The sequence below is a fragment of the Ranitomeya variabilis genome, chromosome 6 (assembly GCF_051348905.1).
Source record: "Ranitomeya variabilis isolate aRanVar5 chromosome 6, aRanVar5.hap1, whole genome shotgun sequence".
NCBI lineage: Eukaryota > Metazoa > Chordata > Amphibia > Anura > Dendrobatidae > Ranitomeya > Ranitomeya variabilis.
In genome coordinates this window covers 269,333,235-269,356,639 of record NC_135237.1, presented here as the reverse complement: position 1 = coordinate 269,356,639, position 23,405 = coordinate 269,333,235, and the positions used below count along the sequence as shown (strand labels likewise).

The 23,405-nt window shown below is 45.6% G+C and overlaps 1 long non-coding RNA gene across 1 annotated transcript; it reads left to right on the top strand.

Moving 5' to 3' along the window:
• Positions 1–2,784: 2,784 nt before the first annotated feature.
• LOC143781094 (uncharacterized) lies at positions 2,785–13,086 on the top strand. The gene is made up of 3 exons (XR_013216549.1): positions 2,785–2,831; positions 4,653–4,735; positions 13,005–13,086. It is a non-coding gene; the product is annotated as an uncharacterized LOC143781094 (long non-coding RNA).
• Positions 13,087–23,405: the final 10,319 nt, after the last annotated feature.

Sequence of the window (23,405 nt, the reverse complement as noted above, 5' to 3'; positions counted from 1 at the left end):
AATCTTGAAGGAGTTCCCAGAGATGCTTTTGCCTTCGCTCTGCGGTCCAGCTCACCCCAAACCATCTTGATTGGGTTCAGGTCTGGTGACTCTGCAGGTCAGGTCATCTGGCATAGCACTCCATCACTCTCCTTCTTGGTCAAATAGCCTTTCACACAGCCTGGAGGTGTGTTTGGGGTCATTGTCCTGTTGAAAAATAAATGATGGTCCAACTAAACGGAAACCGGAAGGAATAGCATGCCGCTGCAAGATGCTGTGGTAGCCATGCTGGTTCAGTATGCCTTCAATTTTGAATAACTCCCCAACAGTGTCACCAGCAAAGCACCCCCCACACCATCACACCTCCTCCTCCATGCTTCACGGTGGGAACCAGGCATGTAGAGTCCATCCGTTCACCTTTTCTGCATCGCACAAAGACACGGAGGTTGGAACCAAATATCTCAAATTTGGATTCATCAGCCCAAAGCACAGATTTCCACTGATCTAATGTCCATTCCTTGTGTTCTTTAGCCCAAACAAGTATCTTCTGCTTGTTGCCTGTCCCTAGCAGTGGTTTCCTAGCAGCTATTTTACCATGAAGGCCTGCTGCACAAAGTCTCCTGTTAACAGTTGTTGTAGAGATGTGTCTGCTGCTAGAACTCTGTGTGGCATTGACCTGGTCTCTAATCTGAGCTGCTGTTAACCTGCGATTTCTGAGGCTGGTGACTCGGATAAACGTATACTCTGAAGCAGAGGTGACTCTTGGTCTTCCTTTCCTGGGGCGGTCCTCATGTGAGCCAGTTTCTTTGTAACGCTTGATGGTTTTTGCAACTGCACTTGGGGACACTTTCAAAGTTATCCCAATTTTTTGGACTGACTGACCTTCATTACTTAAAGTAATGATGGCCTCTCGTTTTTCTTTACTTAGCTGCTTTTTTCTTGCCATAAAACAAATTCTAACAGTCTATTCAGTAGGACTATCAGCTGTGTATCCACCAGACTTCTGCTCAACACAACTGATAGTCCCAACCCCATTTATAAGGCAAGAAATCCCACTTATTAAACCTGACAGGGCACACCTGTGAAGTGAAAACCATTCCCGGTGACTACCTCTTGAAGCTCATCAAGAGAATGCCAAGAGTGTGCAAAGCAATCATCAAAGTAAAAGGTGGCTACTTTGAAGAACCTAGAATATAAGACATATTTTCAGTTGTTTCACACTTTTTTGTTAAGTATATAATTCCACATGTGTTAATTCATAGTTTTGATGCCTTCAGTGTGAATTTACAATTTTCATAGTCATGAAAATACAGAAAAATCTTTAAATGAGAAGGTGTGTCCAAACTTTTGCTCTGTACTGTATATTCATTTTTTTATTTTAAAATTTATACTAGGTTTTGAGGAATGTAACTCAGGTACAGGAAGGTGCTTCATTACATTGTATGTGTGTATTGCATTGTGCATTGTATGTATTGTATCCATTAGGGTACTGTCACACAGTGCAATTTTGATCGCTACGACGGTACGATTCGTGACGTTCTAGCGATATCCATACGATATCGCAGTGTCTGACACGCAGCAGCGATCAGACACCCTGCTGAGAATCGTACGTCGTAGCAGATCGTTTGGAACTTTCTTTCGTCGCTGGATCTCCCGCTGTCATCGCTGGATCGTTGTGTGTGACAGCGATCCAGCGATGTGTTCGCTTGTAACCAGGGTAAACATCGGGTAACTAAGCGCAGGGCCGCGCTTAGTAACCCGATGTTTACCGTGGTTACCAGCGTAAACGTAAAAAAAACAAACAGTACATACTCACATTCCGGTGTCTGTCCTCCGGCGTCTCAGCTTCTCTGCACTGTGAGCGCCTGCCGGCCGGAAAGCGAGCACAGCGGTGACGTCTGACGTCACCGCTCTGCTTTCCGGCTATGGCGCTTACACAGTGGAGAGAAGCAGAACGCCGGGGGACAGACACCGGAATGTAAGTAAGTACTGTTTGTTTTTTTTTACGTTTACGCTGGTAACCAGGGTAAACATCGGGTTACTAAGCGCGGCCCTGCGCTTAGTAACCCGATGTTTACCCTGGTTACCCGGGGACTTCGGCATCGCTCCAGCGCCGTGATTGCAACGTGTGACCGCAGTCTACGACGCTGGAGCGATAATCATACGACGCTGCGACGTCACGGATCGTGCCGTCGTAGCGATCAAAATTGCACTGTGAGACAGTACCCTTACATAATGTTCCACTTACTAAGTTGACCAGGTTGGATAGGTGATGGGTGATGTTTTGGGGCTATGTACACAGGAGCCATTGTATACCACTGAAGCTGGTTGGTTGTTTTATCGGGTAGTGGAGGAAAATAATCTTGCATGTATCTGTACAACTGGTCAGTATAAGTAGAAATGTACACTGGATTTTTAAGATTTTGGCATTTCATGATGAAGCCATCATTGCCAAGAACTCTGACTACAGGGTAGTTTATACTTTTCTTTTTAATAATTCTTATATTCACCATGTTGAATCAATCATCATTCAATAAAGCTATAATCAGACAGCCTTCCAATTAAGAAGCTGTGTGCAGTATAGTGTTATTATTATAGGGGGGTGACCAGGTGGATTTTTATTAACTCCTTAAATATCAGCCCTTATAATTTCTTGTGCATCCTCCACCTTTGTGACACTTTATGTAATCATCCAATATCCTTTCCACCCTCCTATGTTTGTCATCACTGATGATGTCATAGATAGTTGATGTCACAATCACTTAGAACCTTCAGCTCTATTTTCCAATCACTTGTGCAGTTGGTCCGATTGCGGTGAAGAATGAAGATGTGCAAGAGGTGACTCTGGACAGGTAACTACTATAATTAATTAGAATTATCAGAATACATGCTAATTATAGGACAACAAGTTAAACTAATGTAATTAAGGACTTATATCCTGAAATACAAAAGGACCTTGGATCGGATTGCATCCAAATATCATCATTAATTTTCTAGCATAGGATATATGATTACTTTCTGATTGGTGGAGATCCAACCCCTCACTGATCTCAAGAAAGCAGGTTGGAGGTGCAGCATATAAACCTCTGCTTCATTCATTCTCTATTGAACTGCCTGAGATATCGCTGTATTCGGTCCCATAGAGAATGAATCAGTCTGCTGAGCGGTCTATTTGTTGCAGACATGTGTCATACATGGCTTTATTCTGTGTGTTTCAGCAATTCACACTGTGCTTTATATCAAAGTTAAAGACTCTCATAACATGGTGACTGTGTGTGTTCCCTTAGCTCCTGTAACACCTTCTGCTCTTCCTGGAATTATGGTGGTTACATAAGGCCCCATTACAACCAGCCACATATTTTACCAGTGACAATAACATTAAAGCTACAATCTGAATGTTTGCATTGATGAGCAATATTTCTGCAAAAATACTGCAACACCTTACAATGAAGGGAGCAAATTTAGCTTTTTTAAAAACATTTTTAAAAATTGGTAAATCTTTTTTATTTTATAAAAATGTGCTTTTAAATCAGATCCATGTTACTCTACTGCAAACTGAAATTTAGAGATGTACAGAGCACTTGTAAATTGCTGGTAAGGAAGCAGCAGGCTGTATGCGCCCACAGGACAACATGGTCCCCAGGTTCCTTTGCTTCTCTTCGTTTATGATGTCATAAAGGCTTAATATCATAATGGGACAAACTTTATATTGGCATAATATGATGTGATATAAAGCAGGAAACGTAATTGGCTTAGGAAGGAGTAATTAACTTTTGTGACGATTCATGATGGTTGAGGTCTTCTAATTTAAAGTTGTACTTGGCATGTCAACGTCAGTATTGTAAACTTGGATATTTATGACGTTAGAGCTTTCGTGACTAATATGCTAAGAAAAATACACTTGTCTTTTATCAATGTTGGAATCTAATATTCCCAACATGAATGAGCTGAAATTGTAACCAATATGTCCTTTGGTGTGAACTGTACATGCGGCATGTGGCTAAGAAAGATTACTAGGGCAAAGGGTATCGTACCCTTTACTCCGTTATGGCATAGTTCCCTTTCACTGGAGATAATGAAATTGGGAGAATTTCAAACCTGGAGAAATAAAGGGATTGCCTATTTGATTGACATTATAAAACAGGGAAAACGGATTCCTTTTTCAGATTTACATTCAATCTAATGGATGAATTCCTGACCACATTTCCAGTAAAGTTTACACTGCCTGACTATAACATTTACACTAGTCTAAGGACTGACTGACCACAGCATTTATGCTAGCTGTGGAATTTCTGAACACATTTCCAGTAGACCAGAAGACTATGGACAGAATGAACACAACATTTACACTAGAATGTGAACTAATAGACCACTTTTACAGTGGACTGTGGACTGGTGGACCAAAACTTTTACACTAGTTTATGGACTGACTGATCATAGCATTTCCGCTAGGTTTTCATTGTCTGACCACATTTCCATTAGACTGTAGTCTGACTATAACATTTATAGAATACTGTAGAATGACTGAACATAATATATACAGTAAATTATCAAATGACTGACTACAGTACAGTCCTTATACCTGAAATAAGTAATTTGGTCCCTAGTGTTATATTTTTCTTTGTGTATAGCATGTAGCAGGAACATATTATCACACCTTTGACTTTTTACAGGTGACTGAGGCCCAGTGAGATGGTGGAAGTTGAAATTTTTCTTTGTGGATTTCAAGAAGAGAATTAGAAAAATCTCCTAACAGGTAATTAATATTCATATTAATTACTGATAATTGTAGGTTTAGGCATAAGTTCTAGGCCTACCGGGGTGTAATAGCACCTTCCTGGTACATGAGAATATATTGTTTGTGTGATTCACATGTATATCTTCTATACACAATTCCTAGTATAATACAACCATATTTCAGGTGCAGATGTAAGGAACATTTCTTCTCCTTATCCTCTGTCTTCTGAAATAAGAAAACATTCTTATGTTTCATAGAATAGGCTTCTTATCAGCGGTGTAACATTCAATGCCTCAAATACAAGAGACTGATATCATCATTTACACTAGGCTGTGGAGCAACTGACCACAGCATTTCCACTAGACTGTGGAGAGACTAACAACATTTACTCTAGACTGTTGACTGACTGACCACAGCATTTCCTCTAGACTTTGGATCGGATAACAACAACATTTACAATAGACTGTGAACCAACTGAACAAAGAATTTACAGTAGACTGTGGACTGATGGACCACAGCATTTAAACTAGATAGTAGACCCACTGACGACATGATTTACACCAGACTGTGGACTGACTGGCCACATTTACATCAGACTGTGGACTGATGGACAAAACATTTTACACTAGTCCATGGGCTAACTGATCCAAGCATTTACAGTAGTCTAAGGACTGACTGAGCACAGCATTTATGCTAGGTATGGAATTATTGACCACATTTCCAGTAGACCAAAAGACTATGGACTGAATGACCATAACATTTACAATAGACTGTGGACTGACTGACCACAGCATTTATGCTAGGTGTGGAATTTCTGACCACATTTCCAGTGAACTAGAAGACTATGGACTGAATGAACGCAACATTTACACTAGAATGTGGACTGACAGACCACTTTTACATTCGACTGTGGACTGGTGGACCAAAAGTTTTACACTAGTTTAAGGACTGACTTGCCATAGCATTTAGCTAGGTGTGAAATTCCTGACCACATTTCCAGGAGACCAAAAGACTATGTGTGATGGGAGTCACTATAGTAAATGTTAGCCCCAGAAGTGGAGAGAAAGACTACAATAACAGAAAGAAAAAATATACTCTACTTACTGAATAAGTAAAAGGAGGTCAAACAATCCGAGGTCAGGTCCAGGAAATGGTGCAGTACAACAAGGGGAAGTCAGAGACTTAAACCAATTTACTAGCCGAGGTCAGGAATACCAGAAAGACAAGACAGTTTACAGGGAGCAGGCACAAGAGAAGTCAGGTCACAAGCAAAGAGTCTAAGTCTGGGAAGGGAATACAGTCAGGCTAGGTCAGGCACAGAGCACAGAGGGATCAGTCTTACACAGGCAGCAGCAAGTGTACGATTGACACTGGATGGAGGAGCAAGCATGCTTAAGTAGAGGACTACTCAAGGAAAGTGAAACAGATGATTTCAGCAAAAACCCAGCATGGATCAGTCTTACACAGGCAGCAGCAAGTGTATGATTGACACTGGATGGAGGAGCCAGCATGGAAAGTGAACACAGATAATTGCAGCACAGACCCAGCAAGGATCAGTCTGCCACAGCCAGCAGCAAGTGTACGATTGACACTGGATGGAGGAGCCAGCATGCTTAAGTCTTACACAGGCAGCAGCAAGTGTACGATTGACACTGGATTGAGGAGCCAGCATGCTTAAGTAGAGGACTACTCAAGGAAAGTGAACACAGATGATTGCAGCTCAGACCCAGCACAACCAAAACAGACTGACAGCTTCTACACGAAGTAACATAGCAGACAGGAACAGAATGGAGATCGTGACACTATGGTCTGAATGAGCATTTCATTTAGACTAGACTATGGACTGACTGACCACAGCATTTATACTAGACTGTGGACTGATTGGCCACATCTACAGTAGACCTTGGACTGACTTATCAAAACTTTTATTCTAGTCTTTGGATGAATGATCACAGCATTTACATTAGTTTGAATAGTGACTGACAACAGCATTTGCACTTGTTTAAGGCCTTACTGACCTTGTCATTTTCAGTAGATTTCAACTGCCTGACCACATTTCCAGTAAAGTTTGCACTGCCTGACTATAATATTTACACGAGTCTAAGGACTGACTGACTGACCACAGCATTTATGCTAGGTGTGGAATTTCTGAACACATTTCCAGTAGACCAGAAGACTATGGACTGAATGAACACAACATTTACACTAGAATGTGGACTAATAGACCACTGTTACAGTGGACTGTGGACTGGCGGACTGTTGTGAAATTGGATTCTGGGCTCCCCCGGTGGCCACTTGTGGAATTTAACTTGTGTGCATCATCCCCTCTGTTCACCTGCTCCTATCAGGATGTGGGAGTCGCTATATAACCTTGCTCCTCTGTCAGTTTCATGCCGGTCAACAATGTAATCAGTAGCCTTTCTGTGCATGTTCCTGCTACTAGACAACTCCCAGCTAAGTTGGACTTTTGTCCTTGTGTGTTTTTGCATTTTGTTCCTGTTCACAGCTGCTGTTTCGTTACTGTGTCTGGAAAGCTCTTGTGAGCGGAAATTGCCACTCTGGTGTTATGAGTTAATGCTAGAGTCTTAAAGTAATTTCTGGATGGTGTTTTGATAGGGTTTTCTGCTGACCATGAAAGTGCCCTTTCTGTCTTCATGCTATCTAGTAAGCGGACCTCGATTTTGCTAAACCTATTTTCATACTACGTTTGTCATTTCATCTAAAATCACCGCCAATATATGTGGGGGCCTCTGTCTGCCTTTTGGGAAAATTTCTCTAGAGGTGAGCCAGGACTGTCTTTTCCTCTGCTAGGATTAGGTAGTTCTCCGGCTGGCGCTGGGCATCTAGGGATAAAAAAACGTAGGCATGCTACCCGGCCACTTCTAGTTGTGCGGCAGGTTTAGTTCATGGTCAGTATAGTTTCCATCTTCCAAGAGCTAGTTCTCATATATGCTGGGCTATGTTCTCTCGCCATTGAGAATCATGACAGTTTGACCAGCCCAAAAAAGGGTTAAATTACTGGCTGAGAAAGGAGAGAAAAAAAGAAGTCTGCTACAATTTTTTTTTTTTTTTTTTTTTTTTTCCCTCTAGTTCTGAGTGTGCTCTTAATTGAATCACTTGCTAGTCTGCCTATACTGCAGCCTTCCTCTCTTCCTCTCCTTCTAATCCTTGAATGGCTCTGTGTTCACCTGTTTCAAATGGATCTTCAGAGTGTAGCTACAGGTTTGAATAATCTCGCCACAAAGGTACAAAATTTGCAAGATTTTGTTGTTCATGCACCTATGTCTGAGCCTAGAATTCCTTTGCCTGAATTCTTCTCGGGGAATAGATCTCACTTTCAAAATTTTAAAAATAATTGCAAATTGTTTTTGTCCCTGAAGTCTCGCTCTGCCGGAGACCCTGCACAGCAGGTCAGGATTGTAATTTCCTTGCTCCGGGGCGACCCTCAAGACTGGGCTTTTGCATTGGCACCAGGGGATCCTGCGTTGCTCAATGTGGATGCGTTTTTTCTGGCCTTGGGGTTGCTTTATGAGGAACCTCATTTAGAGCTTCAGGCGGAAAAGGCCTTGATGTCCTTGTCTCAGGGGCAAGATGAAGCTGAAATATACTGCCAAAAATTCCGCAAATGGTCTGTGCTTACTCAGTGGAATGAGTGCGCCCTGGCGGCGATTTTCAGAGAAGGTCTCTCTGATGCCATTAAGGATGTTATGGTGGGGTTCCCTGTGCCTGCGAGTCTGAATGAGTCCATGACGATGGCTATTCAGATCGATAGGCGTCTGCGGGAGCGCAAACCTGTGCACCATTTGGCGGTGTCTACTGAGAAAACGCCAGAAAATATGCAATGTGATAGAATTCTGTCCAGAAGCGAGCGGCAGAATTTTAGACGAAAAAATGGGTTGTGCTTCTATTGTGGTGATTCAACTCATGTTATATCAGCATGCTTTAAGCGTACTAAGAAGCCTGACAAGTCTGTTTCAATTAGCACTTTACAGTCTAAGTTTATTCTATCTGTGACCCTGATTTGTTCTTTGTCATCTATTACCGCGGACGCCTATGTCGACTCTGGCGCTGCTTTGAGTCTTATGGATTGGTCCTTTGCCAAACGCTGTGGGTATGATTTGGAGCCATTGGAGGCTCCGATACCTCTGAAAGGGATTGACTCCACCCCATTGGCTAGTAATAAACCACAATACTGGACACAAGTGACTATGCGTGTTAATCCGGATCACCAGGAGGTTATTCGCTTTCTGGTGCTGTATAATCTACATGATGTTTTGGTGCTGGGATTGCCATGGCTGCAATCTCATAACCCAGTCCTCGACTGGAGAGCTATGTCTGTGTTAAGCTGGGGATGTAAAGGAACTCATGGGGACGTACCTTTGGTTTCCATTTCATCATCTATTCCCTCTGAGATTCCTGAATTCTTGTCTGACTTTCGTGACGTTTTTGAAGAACCCAAGGTTGGTTCACTACCTCCGCACCGGGAGTGCGATTGTGCCATAGACTTGATCCCGGGTAGTAAATACCCTAAGGGTCGTTTATTTAATCTGTCTGTGCCTGAACACGCTGCTATGCGAGAATATATAAAGGAGTCCTTGGAAAAGGGACATATTCGTCCTTCGTCATCTCCCTTAGGAGCCGTTTTTTTCTTTGTGTCTAAGAAAGACGGCTCTTTGAGGCCGTGTATTGATTATCGACTTTTGAATAAAATCACGGTTAAATATCAATATCCGTTACCACTGCTTACTGATTTGTTTGCTCGTATAAAGGGGGCCAAGTGGTTCTCTAAGATTGATCTCCGTGGGGCGTATAATTTGGTGCGAATCAAGCAGGGGGATGAGTGGAAAACCGCATTTAATATGCCCGAGGGCCATTTTGAGTATTTGGTGATGCCTTTTGGTCTTTCAAATGCCCCTTCAGTCTTCCAGTCCTTTATGCATGACATTTTCCGCGATTATTTGGATAAATTTATGATTGTGTATCTGGATGATATTCTGATTTTTTCGGATGACTGGGACTCTCATGTCCAGCAGGTCAGGAGGGTTTTTCAGGTTTTGCGGTCTAATTCCTTGTGTGTGAAGGGTTCTAAGTGTGTTTTTGGGGTTCAGAAGATTTCCTTCTTGGGATACATTTTTTCCCCCTCTTCCATCGAGATGGATCCTGTCAAGGTTCAGGCTATTGGTGATTGGACGCAACCCTCTTCTCTTAAGAGTCTTCAGAAATTTTTGGGCTTTGCTAACTTTTATCGTCGATTTATTGCTGGTTTTTCTGATGTTGTAAAACCATTGACTGATTTGACTAAGAAGGGTGCTGATGTGGCTGATTGGTCCCCTGATGCTGTGGAGGCCTTTCGGGAGCTCAAGCGCCGCTTTTCTTCCGCCCCAGTGTTGCGTCAGCCTGATGTTGCTCTTCCTTTTCAGGTTGAGGTCGACGCTTCTGAAATCGGAGCTGGGGCGGTGTTGTCGCAGAGAAGTTCCGACTGCTCCGTGATGAGACCTTGTGCTTTTTTTTCCCGTAAATTTTCGTCCGCCGAGCGGAATTATGATATTGGGAATCGGGAGCTTTTGGCCATGAAGTGGGCTTTTGAGGAGTGGCGTCACTGGCTTGAGGGGGCCAGACATCAGGTGGTGGTATTGACTGACCACAAAAATTTAATTTACCTTGAGTCTGCCAGGCGCCTGAATCCTAGACAAGCGCGCTGGTCGTTGTTTTTCTCTCGGTTTAATTTTGTGGTGTCTTACCTACCGGGTTCTAAAAATGTTAAGGCGGATGCCCTTTCTAGGAGTTTTGAGCCTGACTCCCCTGGTAATTCTGAGCCCACAGGTATCCTTAAAGATGGAGTGATATTGTCTGCCGTTTCTCCAGACCTGCGGCGGGCCTTGCAGGAGTTTCAGGCGGATAGACCTGATCGTTGCCCACCTGGTAGACTGTTTGTTCCTGATGATTGGACCAGTAGAGTCATCTCTGAGGTTCATTCTTCTGCGTTGGCAGGTCATCCTGGAATCTTTGGTACCAGGGATTTGGTGGCAAGGTCCTTCTGGTGGCCTTCCCTGTCACGAGATGTGCGAGGCTTTGTGCAGTCTTGTGACGTTTGTGCTCGGGCCAAGCCTTGTTGTTCTCGGGCTAGTGGATTGTTGTTACCCTTGCCTATCCCGAAGAGGCCTTGGACGCACATCTCGATGGATTTTATTTCGGATCTGCCTGTTTCTCAGAAGATGTCTGTCATCTGGGTGGTGTGTGACCGTTTCTCTAAGATGGTCCATCTGGTTCCCTTGCCTAAGTTGCCTTCTTCTTCCGAGTTGGTTCCTCTGTTTTTTCAAAATGTTGTTCGTTTGCATGGTATTCCGGAGAATATCGTTTCTGACAGAGGGACCCAATTCGTGTCTAGATTTTGGCGGGCATTCTGTGCTAGGATGGGCATAGATTTGTCCTTTTCGTCTGCTTTTCATCCTCAGACTAATGGCCAGACCGAGCGGACTAATCAGACCTTGGAGACATATTTGAGGTGTTTTGTGTCTGCGGATCAGGATGATTGGGTTGCTTTTTTGCCTTTGGCGGAGTTCGCCCTCAATAATCGGGCCAGCTCTGCCACCTTGGTGTCCCCGTTTTTCTGTAATTCGGGGTTTCATCCTCGATTTTCCTCCGGTCAAGTGGAATCTTCGGATTGTCCTGGAGTGGATGCTGTGGTGGAGAGGTTGCATCAGATTTGGGGGCAGGTGGTGGACAATTTGAAGTTGTCCCAGGAGAAGACTCAGCTTTTTGCCAACCGCCATCGTCGTGTTGGTCCTCGGCTTTGTGTTGGGGACTTGGTGTGGTTGTCTTCTCGTTTTGTCCCTATGAGGGTTTCTTCTCCTAAGTTTAAGCCTCGGTTCATCGGCCCGTACAAGATATTGGAGATTCTTAACCCTGTGTCCTTCCGTTTGGACCTCCCTGCATCCTTTTCGATTCATAATGTTTTTCATCGGTCATTGTTGCGCAGGTATGAGGTACCAGCTGTGCCTTCCGTTGAGCCTCCTGCTCCGGTGTTGGTTGAGGGTGAGTTGGAGTACGTTGTGGAAAAGATCTTGGACTCTCGTGTTTCCAGACGGAAACTCCAGTATCTGGTCAAATGGAAGGGATACGGTCAGGAGGATAATTCTTGGGTCACTGCCTCTGATGTTCATGCCTCCGATCTTGTCCGTGCCTTTCATAGGGCTCATCCTGATCGCCCTGGTGGTTCTGGTGAGGGTTCGGTGCCCCCTCCTTGAGGGGGGGGTACTGTTGTGAAATTGGATTCTGGGCTCCCCCGGTGGCCACTTGTGGAATTTAACTTGTGTGCATCATCCCCTCTGTTCACCTGCTCCTATCAGGATGTGGGAGTCGCTATATAACCTTGCTCCTCTGTCAGTTTCATGCCGGTCAACAATGTAATCAGTAGCCTTTCTGTGCATGTTCCTGCTACTAGACAACTCCCAGCTAAGTTGGACTTTTGTCCTTGTGTGTTTTTGCATTTTGTTCCTGTTCACAGCTGCTGTTTCGTTACTGTGTCTGGAAAGCTCTTGTGAGCGGAAATTGCCACTCTGGTGTTATGAGTTAATGCTAGAGTCTTAAAGTAATTTCTGGATGGTGTTTTGATAGGGTTTTCTGCTGACCATGAAAGTGCCCTTTCTGTCTTCATGCTATCTAGTAAGCGGACCTCGATTTTGCTAAACCTATTTTCATACTACGTTTGTCATTTCATCTAAAATCACCGCCAATATATGTGGGGGCCTCTGTCTGCCTTTTGGGAAAATTTCTCTAGAGGTGAGCCAGGACTGTCTTTTCCTCTGCTAGGATTAGGTAGTTCTCCGGCTGGCGCTGGGCATCTAGGGATAAAAAAACGTAGGCATGCTACCCGGCCACTTCTAGTTGTGCGGCAGGTTTAGTTCATGGTCAGTATAGTTTCCATCTTCCAAGAGCTAGTTCTCATATATGCTGGGCTATGTTCTCTCGCCATTGAGAATCATGACAGCGGACCAAAACTTTTACACTAGTTTATGGACTGACGGATCATAGCATTTACGCTAGGTTTTCATTGTCTGACCACATTTCCATTAGACTGTAGTCTGACTATAATATTTATATAATACTGTAGAATGACTGAACATAATATATACAGTAAATTATCAAATGACTGACTACAGTAGTCACAATAAACTGACCACAGTCCTTATACCTGAAATAAGTAATTTTGTCCCTAGTGTGTTATATTTTTCTTTGTGTATAGCATGTAGCAGGAACATATTATCACACCTTTGACTTTTTACAGGTGACTGAGGCCCCGTGAGATGGAAGTTGAAATTTTTCCTTGTGGATTTCAAGAAGAGAATTAGAAAAATCTCCTAACAGGTAATTAATATTCATATTAATTACTGATAACTGTAGGTTTAGGCATAAGTTCTAGGCCTGCCGGGGTGTAATAACACCTTCCTGGTACATGAGCATATATTGTTTGTGTTTTTCACATGTATATCTTCTATACACAACTCCTAGTATAATACAACCATATTTCAGGTGCAGATGTAAGGAACATTTCTTCTCCTTATCCTCTGTCTTCTAAAATAAGAAAACATTCTTATGTTTCATAGAATAGGCTTATCAGCAGTGTAACATTCAATGCCTCGATTACAAGAGACTGATATCATCATTTCCACTAGGCTGTGGAGCAACTGACCACAGCATTTCCACTAGAATGTGGAGAGACTAACAACATTTACTCTAGACTGTTGACTGACCACAGCATTTCCTCTAGACTTTGGATCGGATAACAACAACATTTACAATAGACTGTGAACCAACTGAACAAAGAATTTACAGTAGACTGTGGACTGATGGACCACAGCATTTAAACTAGATAGTAGACCCACTGACGACATGATTTACACCAGACTGTGGACTGACTGGCCACATTTACATCAGACTGTGGACTGATGGACAAAACATTTTACACTAGTCCATGGGCTAACTACTGTAAATGCTTGGATCAGTCTAAGGACTGACTGAGCACATCATTTATGCTAGGTATGGAATTCTTGACCACATTTCCAGTAGACCAAAAGACTATGGACTGAATGACCATAACATTTACAATAGACTGTGGACTGACTGACCACAGCATTTAAGCTAGATGTGGAATTTCTGACCACATTTCCAGTGAACTAGAAGACTATGGACTGAATGAACGCAACATTTACACTAGAATGTGGACTGACAGACCACTTTTACATTCGACTGTGGACTGGTGGACCAAAAGTTTTACACTAGTTTAAGGACTGACTTGCCATAGCATTTAGCTAGGTGTGAAATTCCTGACCACATTTCCAGTAGACCAAAAGACTATGTGTGATGGGAGTCACTATAGTAAATGTTAGCCCCAGAAGTGGAGAGAAAGACTACAATAACAGAAAGAAAAAATATACACTACTTACTGAATAAGTAAAAGGAGGTCAAACAATCCGAGGTCAGGTCCAGGAAATGGTGCAGTACAACAAGGCGAAGTCAGAGACTTAAACCAATTTACTAGCCGAGGTCAGGAATACCAGAAAGACAAGACAGTTTACAGGGAGCAGGCACAAGAGAAGTCAGGTCACAAGCAAAGAGTCTAAGTCCGGGAAGGGAATACAGTCAGGCTAGGTCAGGCACAGAGCACAGAGGGATCAGTCTTACACAGGCAGCAGCAAGTGTACAATTGACACTGGATGGAGGAGCCTGCATGCTTAAGTAGAGGACTACTCAAGGAAAGTGAACACAGATAATTGCAGCACAGACCCAGCACGGATCAGTCTTACACAGGCAGCAGCAAGTGTACGATTGACACTGGATGGAGGAGCCAGCATGCTTAAGTAGAGGACTACTCAAGGAAAGTGAAACAGATGATTTCAGCACAAACCCAGCATGGATCAGTCTTACACAGGCAGCAGCAAGTGTACGATTGACACTGGATGGAGGAGCCAGCATGGAAAGTGAACACAGATGATTGTGTAGCGCCCCCACTGCCGCAGGGCCGAGGGGTACCCGGTACCGGGCCTCTGAGTCTCCGCTCTGGGGTTGTCACGGTGGCTAGACCCGGTCTGTGACCCTGCTGAAGGGCGTACAATAATAGATGTGGATGGTGGTGGTGGTGCGGTGCAGTAAATAACGAAGACACCAGGTTGCAGTCTCTTTACCTCTTTACTGAAGGCTTCTGAGTCCTCAATCCGGAATACGGTTAACAGGGCTGCGCAAGTCCGGCAGGTCCGATGGCACCTCCAGAGTTCCCTTTGCAGGTGGAAATCTGTGCCTACCTTCCTGCGCTTGTGTTGTGGTCCTCTCCTGCTGTGCTTACGGGATAGTACCCCACAACTGTTGTGTCTGTTTCTCGTGTTCCCTCACAACTCGATTCTGATGTTCTCCCTCTACGTCCCCCTGATCTTACGGTTAGGACGCACCCGTATGACGGGAGGCTCGGAGCTCTTCCAGGACTCTTGCGTCGCCCCACTCCTGTTGTTACCCCCCTGTGTCTTCCTGGGTCTGGGTGAGACAGCCCGCCTGTAACTGACTGTCCTGCCGTGGGTTTGAAGTTTGGCTTGGAGCTCTATACTTCCTCGGCGTTCCGGCCACCGGTTATGCGCCTCAATAGGATGTTGCCTCGTCTTACAGCATGACTCCTACTGGTGTTCTCCTTGTTGCGTTGATCTCGTTTCTCACTCAGCACAATAAATCTCGCTTCTTATCCTTTCTTGGGGTACTGCCGCTATATCGTGCAGGCGCGGTCCCGTAACGTTCTCTCTGTTCGCTAGGCCGCTGTCAGGATCCCACCCCTGACAGGGACCCCTCTGAATCTTCCCCTACAACACCCTCTGCCACAAGGTGTTGCCTGGTTCCAACCCAGCCAGCTTTCTGTCTAACTTCCTGCCTAACCCCCAGTTTTACCAGACTGTGAGGAGTGGCCTAATAAATAGAACCCTTAGCTCCCCCTGGAGGCCAGACTGTGAAATGTATTGGTGTCTGTGATACCTGGTCAGATGAACTCCTTCAGTGCCATCAGACGTACCATAGCCCCCCTTAGCGGCGGAGCCACAGTACTGCAACGACCAGGACTCTGGGGCGCTGCACTCCCCCCCGGTTAAATCCAGTACTCCTGGACTGGGAAGAAAACAACAATACATGTCAGCAAAAAGACATACAATTTTGAAAATGCAAGTACAAGTAAACTTTTTAACAGAGCTTCCCTTTATGGGAGGTGAGGACACTTGAACGTTACAAACATAGTTAAATACTTTAAATAACAGACTATAAATAACTTCTCTTACCCAACCGGGTATTCTATTAAGTGCAAAATCTTTGAACAATAATTTAACATTGCCTTTAAGGACGTACTCGCTAAATCCACTAAAGACCTTCTTATATCACATATAAGGCTAATTAACTTTTATGCATTCTCCTTCTTTACATCTGCAGGACCGCCTGTCCTAACTGCTCCAGACCTACTGCCTCTCCTTTCTATACAGGACCGCCCCTTTCCGCCCGGGCCTACTGTCCTTCCACTACTATACACAGTATAGAACATATCATTTTTCTTTCAGTTCAAGATCACTGAGCCATCTCTATATGGCTCCTAAGAGGACTCGCCACTAACCCCTACGGGTTCACTTCCTGTCCTCATTCTTCTATTAACATTATTAAACATTTCTTACAATCAACCAGTTAACTACATATAACTTTTACATATCAGCATTATCAGTACTTTCTTTCAAAACATCATCATTCTTTAAGTGCTTTTGATGAACATCCCCTTTAAGAGGGGACCAAGTCTCTACGAGGTAGTGCAACTTCTCAAGCTGCAAGTCTGTTTGCAGTAAGGACTCCGATGCTGGTTCTGCGACCAGTGTCTTCGCAAAGAGTCCTTTCGCTTATAAAACCAGTAGAGAGCACCTTTAAGAAGGTGCAAACTATTTACAAGATCAGTTTTTGAATCATTCACCGTCCATGATTCGGCAGTCCTTTGATAACTGAGCAAAAATAGAAAACAAACAAAAAGTAATAGGGATCCCGGGTCAACAAAGGGATCCCTTTAAGAGTTAACCCTGGACGGGTTTTAGCAGCAAAACAGTGAAAACAATTAACTATGTACATTTGCAGAGGGTTAGAATTTTTACTGGAACCACTCAGGAGGCAGCACCGGCGGAGGCAACCCCCTAGGGTATTGCGCACCTCCTGGTACTGCATAAGGGGACGTGTTGTCCCATCTGGGGGTCTGCGTACCCACTGTCTTCAGTTCTGGAGCAGCACGGGCACCACCCACCTGAAGAGGTGCCTCCTTGGCCACGAGGGTGGTGGAGGTGACAATGCTGCATGTCGTGGTCTTGACCATAGTGCACGTTGGGGTGACCTTGGTGGTCCTGGTAATGACCATAGGATGACCACAAGGGGGCACCTTTGCTACAGGGGTCAGCTTCACTGGCACCTTAATCGGGGGTACCACAGGGTTCTGCCTCTTGTGGACATTCAGGGCAAACCACCCCTTTTCCCCAAAGTGCCTGGTGTAACTGACTTCGTCCCCTGGGTAGAGATCCCGGTCTGGGTGGCCCTCTCTGAGATGCGACTCCACGACCCGCCGGTGAACGAAGACTTCGGCGTATAGGCCCGGCTCCTTAATAAAGCCCCAGCCTCCGCGGAGCTTGAAGGTGGTGATGGTGCCCTGCCTGCGCGGGGCCTGGTGAGCGGCGGGGTCCTTGCGGGCCCGGTTCTTGACCGCCAGGTCTTTTTGATGGTGGGCCTCCAGCCCGGCCTGGTACGCCTCCTCCTTCTCCTCCCACTGCTGTTCCAGCTGGGCCTGGTATTCCTCCCAGCTCAGGGCTTGCACCATCTCCCCTTCCTGTGTCTTCACCTCGGGGAACCCCATGAGGTTGGATCCTGGGTTCACCCAGCGGCATACTGTGCGCTCTGCATGGGCTTCACACAGCAGGGTAGTGGGCAGAATCGGGGCCTTCAGGAGGTGCTCCATACCTGTCCTCTCATCCCATGGTAACAGACGCTGGCGTCTATGGGTCCCAGGGAGAGGGGGTGCTGCAACGGGGCCTACTAACAAGCCCTCTGCCAGCGGGACGGGGTCGGCGGACTCACCGGTCAATGCAGGCTCTTCCTCTGCGGCGGGTTCTGCTGACGGTGTCGGTGAGGGCCTCAACAGCAACTCCGTTAGTGGTACAAGATCCGATGACAGAGATCTTCCTTCCGGCGCCACCTGGTGCGGAGCCTGGGCCTTCACGTTCAGCTGAAGGAGCTGGTGGATCAAGTCTCCCATCTCAGCCTGCAAGAAATCAGCGCTGTCCGTGGAGAATTGGCTGCAGTGCTCGTCCGGGTAGTTGGGAGAGTCTTCTGCTTCCACCCCGCGTTCGGGTTCCGAGCTGCTGGCCATGGCGTCCTCCACGTGGGTCGCTTCCTGATCCTTTTCCCGCTCTCTCCTTCGTGGGCGGTTTCGCTTTCTCTGTTTCCGCCCACCATTGAGAATCAGGAGGCGGATCTCGGCTGCTGACGGACACGTCCTCACGGTGCAGAAATATTTAGACTGGGCGGCCATTGTCCTTCGCGCTCTTCAGCTTGTCTACGCCCACTTCCACGCCTCTCTTCTTCTCCTGCGCTCTCCTCAGCGCTGTAATGGCGGATTTTGGCGGCAAGTGGCGCGGCACAGTCTTTGCAATAAATCACGGTCCAAGTATAATAAATCACAGTTCCAAGGAACACATGACCTGATTCTTCAGGCTTAAGTAGATCCTGTTCGTGACGCCAAGTTGTAGCGCCCCCACTGCCGCAGGGCCGAGGGGTACCCGGTACCGGACCTCTGAGTCTCCGCTCTGGGGTTGTCACGGTGGCTAGACCCGGTCCGTGACCCTGCTGAAGGGCGTACAATAATAGATGTGGATGGTGGGGGTGGTGCGGTGCAGTAAATAACGAAGACACCAGGTTGCAGTCTCTTTACCTCTTTACTGAAGGCTTCTGAGTCCTCAATCCGGAATACGGTTAACAGGGCTGCGCAAGTCCGGCCGGTCCGATGGCACCTCCAGAGTTCCCTTTGCAGGTGGAAATCTGTGCCTACCTTCCTGCGCTTGTGTTGTGGTCCTCCCCTGCTGTGCTTACGGGATAGTACCCCACAACTGTTGTGTCTGTTTCTCGTGTTCCCTCACAACTCGATTCTGATGTTCTCCCTCTACGTCCCCCTGATCTTCCTGGGTCTGGGTGAGACAGCCCGCCTGTAACTGACTGTCCTGCCGTGGGTTTGAAGTTTGGCTTGGAGCTCTATACTTCCTCGGCGTTCCAGCCACCGGTTATGCGCCTCAATAGGATGTTGCCTCGTCTTACAGCACGACTCCTACTGATGTTCTCCTTGTTGCGTTGATCTTGTTTCTCACTCAGCACAATAAATCTCGCTTCTTATCCTTTCTTGGGGTACCGCCGCTATATCGTGCAGGCGCGGTCCCGTAACGTTCTCTCTGTTCGCTAGGCCTCTGTCAGGATCCCACCCCTGACAGGGACCCCTCTGAATCTTCCCATACAACACCCTCTGCCACGAGGTGTTGCCTGGTTCCAACCCAGCCAGCTTTCTGTCTAACTTCCTGCCTAACCCCCAGTTTTACCAGACTGTGAGGAGTGGCCTAATAAATAGAACCCTTAGCTCCCCCTGGAGGCCAGACTGTGAAATGTATTGGTGTCTGTGATACCTGGTCAGATGAACTCCTTCAGTGCCATCAGACGTACCATAGCCCCCCCTTAGCGGTGGAGCCACAGTACTGCAACGACCAGGACTCTGGGGCGCTGCACAGATGATTGCAGCACAGACCCAGCAAGGATCAGTCTGCCACAGCCAGCAGCAAGTGTACGATTGACACTGGATGGAGGAGCCAGCATGCTTAAGTCTTACACAGGCAGAAGCAAGTGTACGATTGACACTGGATTGAGGAGCCAGCATGCTTAAGTAGAGGACTACTCAAGGAAAGTGAACACAGATGATTGCAGCTCAGACCCAGCACAACCAAAACAGACTGACAGCTTCTACACAAAGTAACATAGCAGACAGGAACAGAATGGAGATCGTGACACTATGGTCTGAATGAGCATTTCATTTAGACTAGACTATGGACTGACTGACCACAGCATTTATACTAGACTGTGGACTGGTTGGCCACATCTACAGTAGACCTTGGACTGACTTATCAAAACTTTTATTTTAGTCTTTGGATGAATGATCACAGCATTTACATTAGTTTGAATACTGACTGACAACAGCATTTGCACTTGTTTAAGGCCTTACTGACCTTGTCATTTTCAGTAGATTTCGACTGCCTGACCACATTTCCAGTAAAGTTTTCACTGTCTGACTATAATATTTACACGAGACTAAGGACTGACTGACCACAGCATTTATGCTAGGTGTGGAATTTCTGAACACATTTCCAGTAGACCAGAAGACTATGGACTGAATGAACACAACATTTACACTAGAATGTGGACTAAGAGACCACTGTTACAGTGGACTGTGGACTGGCGGACCAAAACTTTTGCACTAGTTTATGGACTGACGGATCATAGCATTTACGCTAGGTTTTCATTGTCTGACCACATTTCCATTAGACTGTAGTCTGACTATAATATTTATATAATACTGTAGAATGACTGAACATAATATATACAGTAAATTATCAAATGACTGACTACAGTAGTCACAATAAACTGACCACAGTCCTTATACCTGAAATAAGTAATTTTGTCCCTAGTGTGTTATATTTTTCTTTGTGTATAGCATGTAGCAGGAACATATTATCACACCTTTTACTTTTTACAGGTGACTGAGGCCCCGTGAGATGGTGGAAGTTGAAATTTTTCCTTGTGGATTTCAAGAAGAGAATTAGAAAAATCTCCTAACAGGTAATTAATATTCATATTAATTACTGATAACTGTAGGTTTAGGCATAAGTTCTAGGCCTGCCGGAGTGTAATAACACCTTCCTGGTACATGAGCATATATTGTTTGTGTTTTTCACATGTATATCTTCTATACACAACTCCTAGTATAATACAACCATATTTCAGGTGCAGATGTAAGGAACATTTCTTCTCCTTATCCTCTGTCTTCTAAAATAAGAAAACATTCTTATGTTTCATAGAATAGGCTTATCAGCAGTGTAACATTCAATGCCTCGATTACAAGAGACTGATATCATGATTTCCACTAGGCTGTGGAGCAACTGACCACAGCATTTCCACTAGACTGTGGAGAGACTAACAACATTTACTCTAGACTGTTGACTGACTGACCACAGCATTTCCTCTAGACTTTGGATCGGATAACAACAACATTTACAATAGACTGTGAACCAACTGAACAAAGAATTTACAGTAGACTGTGGACTGATGGACCACAGCATTTAAACTAGATAGTAGACCCACTGACGACATGATTTACACCAGACTGTGGACTGACTGGCCACATTTACATCAGACTGTGGACTGATGGACAAAACGTTTTACACTAGTCCATGGGCTAAATGATCCAAGCATTTACAGTAGTCTAAGGACTGACTGAGCACAGCATTTAGGCTAGGTGTGGAATTCTTGACCACATTTCCAGTAGACCAAAAGACTGGACTGAATGACCATAACATTTATAATAGACTGTGGACTGACTGACCACAGCATTTATGCTAGGTGTGGAATTTCTGACCAAATTTTCAGTGAACTAGAAGACTATGGACTGAATGACCATAACATTTACAATAGACTGTGGACTGACTGACCACAGCATTTAAGCTAGATGTGGAATTTCTGACCACATTTCCAGTGAACTAGAAGACTATGGACTGAATGAACGCAACATTTACACTAGAATGTGGACTGACAGACCACTTTTACATTCGACTGTGGACTGGTGGACCAAAAGTTTTACACTAGTTTAAGGACTGACTTGCCATAGCATTTAGCTAGGTGTGAAATTCCTGACCACATTTCCAGTAGACCAAAAGACTATGTGTGATGGGAGTCACTATAGTAAATGTTAGCCCCAGAAGTGGAGAGAAAGACTACAATAACAGAAAGAAAAAATATACACTACTTACTGAATAAGTAAAAGGAGGTCAAACAATCCGAGGTCAGGTCCAGGAAATGGTGCAGTACAACAAGGCGAAGTCAGAGACTTAAACCAATTTACTAGCCGAGGTCAGGAATACCAGAAAGACAAGACAGTTTACAGGGAGCAGGCACAAGAGAAGTCAGGTCACAAGCAAAGAGTCTAAGTCCGGGAAGGGAATACAGTCAGGCTAGGTCAGGCACAGAGCACAGAGGGATCAGTCTTACACAGGCAGCAGCAAGTGTACAATTGACACTGGATGGAGGAGCCAGCATGCTTAAGTAGAGGACTACTCAAGGAAAGTGAACACAGATCATTGCAGCACAGACCCAGCACGGATCAGTCTTACACAGGCAGCAGCAAGTGTACGATTGACACTGGATGGAGGAGCCAGCATGCTTAAGTAGAGGACTACTCAAGGAAAGTGAAACAGATGATTTCAGCACAAACCCAGCATGGATCAGTCTTACACAGGCAGCAGCAAGTGTACGATTGACACTGGATGGAGGAGCCAGCATGGAAAGTGAACACAGATGATTGTGTAGCGCCCCCACTGCCGCAGGGCCGAGGGGTACCCGGTACCGGGCCTCTGAGTCTCCGCTCTGGGGTTGTCACGGTGGCTAGACCCGGTCTGTGACCCTGCTGAAGGGCGTACAATAATAGATGTGGATGGTGGTGGTGGTGCGGTGCAGTAAATAACGAAGACACCAGGTTGCAGTCTCTTTACCTCTTTACTGAAGGCTTCTGAGTCCTCAATCCAGAATACGGTTAACAGGGCTGCGCAAGTCCGGCCGGTCCGATGGCACCTCCAGAGTTCCCTTTGCAGGTGGAAATCTGTGCCTACCTTCCTGCGCTTGTGTTGTGGTCCTCCCCTGCTGTGCTTACGGGATAGTACCCCACAACTGTTGTGTCTGTTTCTCGTGTTCCCTCACAACTCGATTCTGATGTTCTCCCTCTACGTCCCCCTGATCTTACGGTTAGGACGCACCCGTATGACGGGAGGCTCGGAGCTCTTCCAGGACTCTTGCGTCGCCCCACTCCTGTTGTTACCCCCCTGTGTCTTCCTAGGTCTGGGTGAGACAGCCCGCCTGTAACTGACTGTCCTGCCGTGGGTTTGAAGTTTGGCTTGGAGCTCTATACTTCCTCGGCGTTCCGGCCACCGGTTATGCGCCTCAATAGGATGTTGCCTCGTCTTACAGCATGACTCCTACTGGTGTTCTCCTTGTTGCGTTGATCTCGTTTCTCACTCAGCACAATAAATCTCGCTTCTTATCCTTTCTTGGGGTACCACCGCTATATCGTGCAGGCGCGGTCCCGTAACGTTCTCTCTGTTCGCTAGGCCTCTGTCAGGATCCCACCCCTGACAGGGACCCCTCTGAATCTTCCCCTACAACACCCTCTGCCACAAGGTGTTGCCTGGTTCCAACCCAGCCAGCTTTCTGTCTAACTTCCTGCCTAACCCCCAGTTTTACCAGACTGTGAGGAGTGGCCTAATAAATAGAACCCTTAGCTCCCCCTGGAGGCCAGACTGTGAAATGTATTGGTGTCTGTGATACCTGGTCAGATGAACTC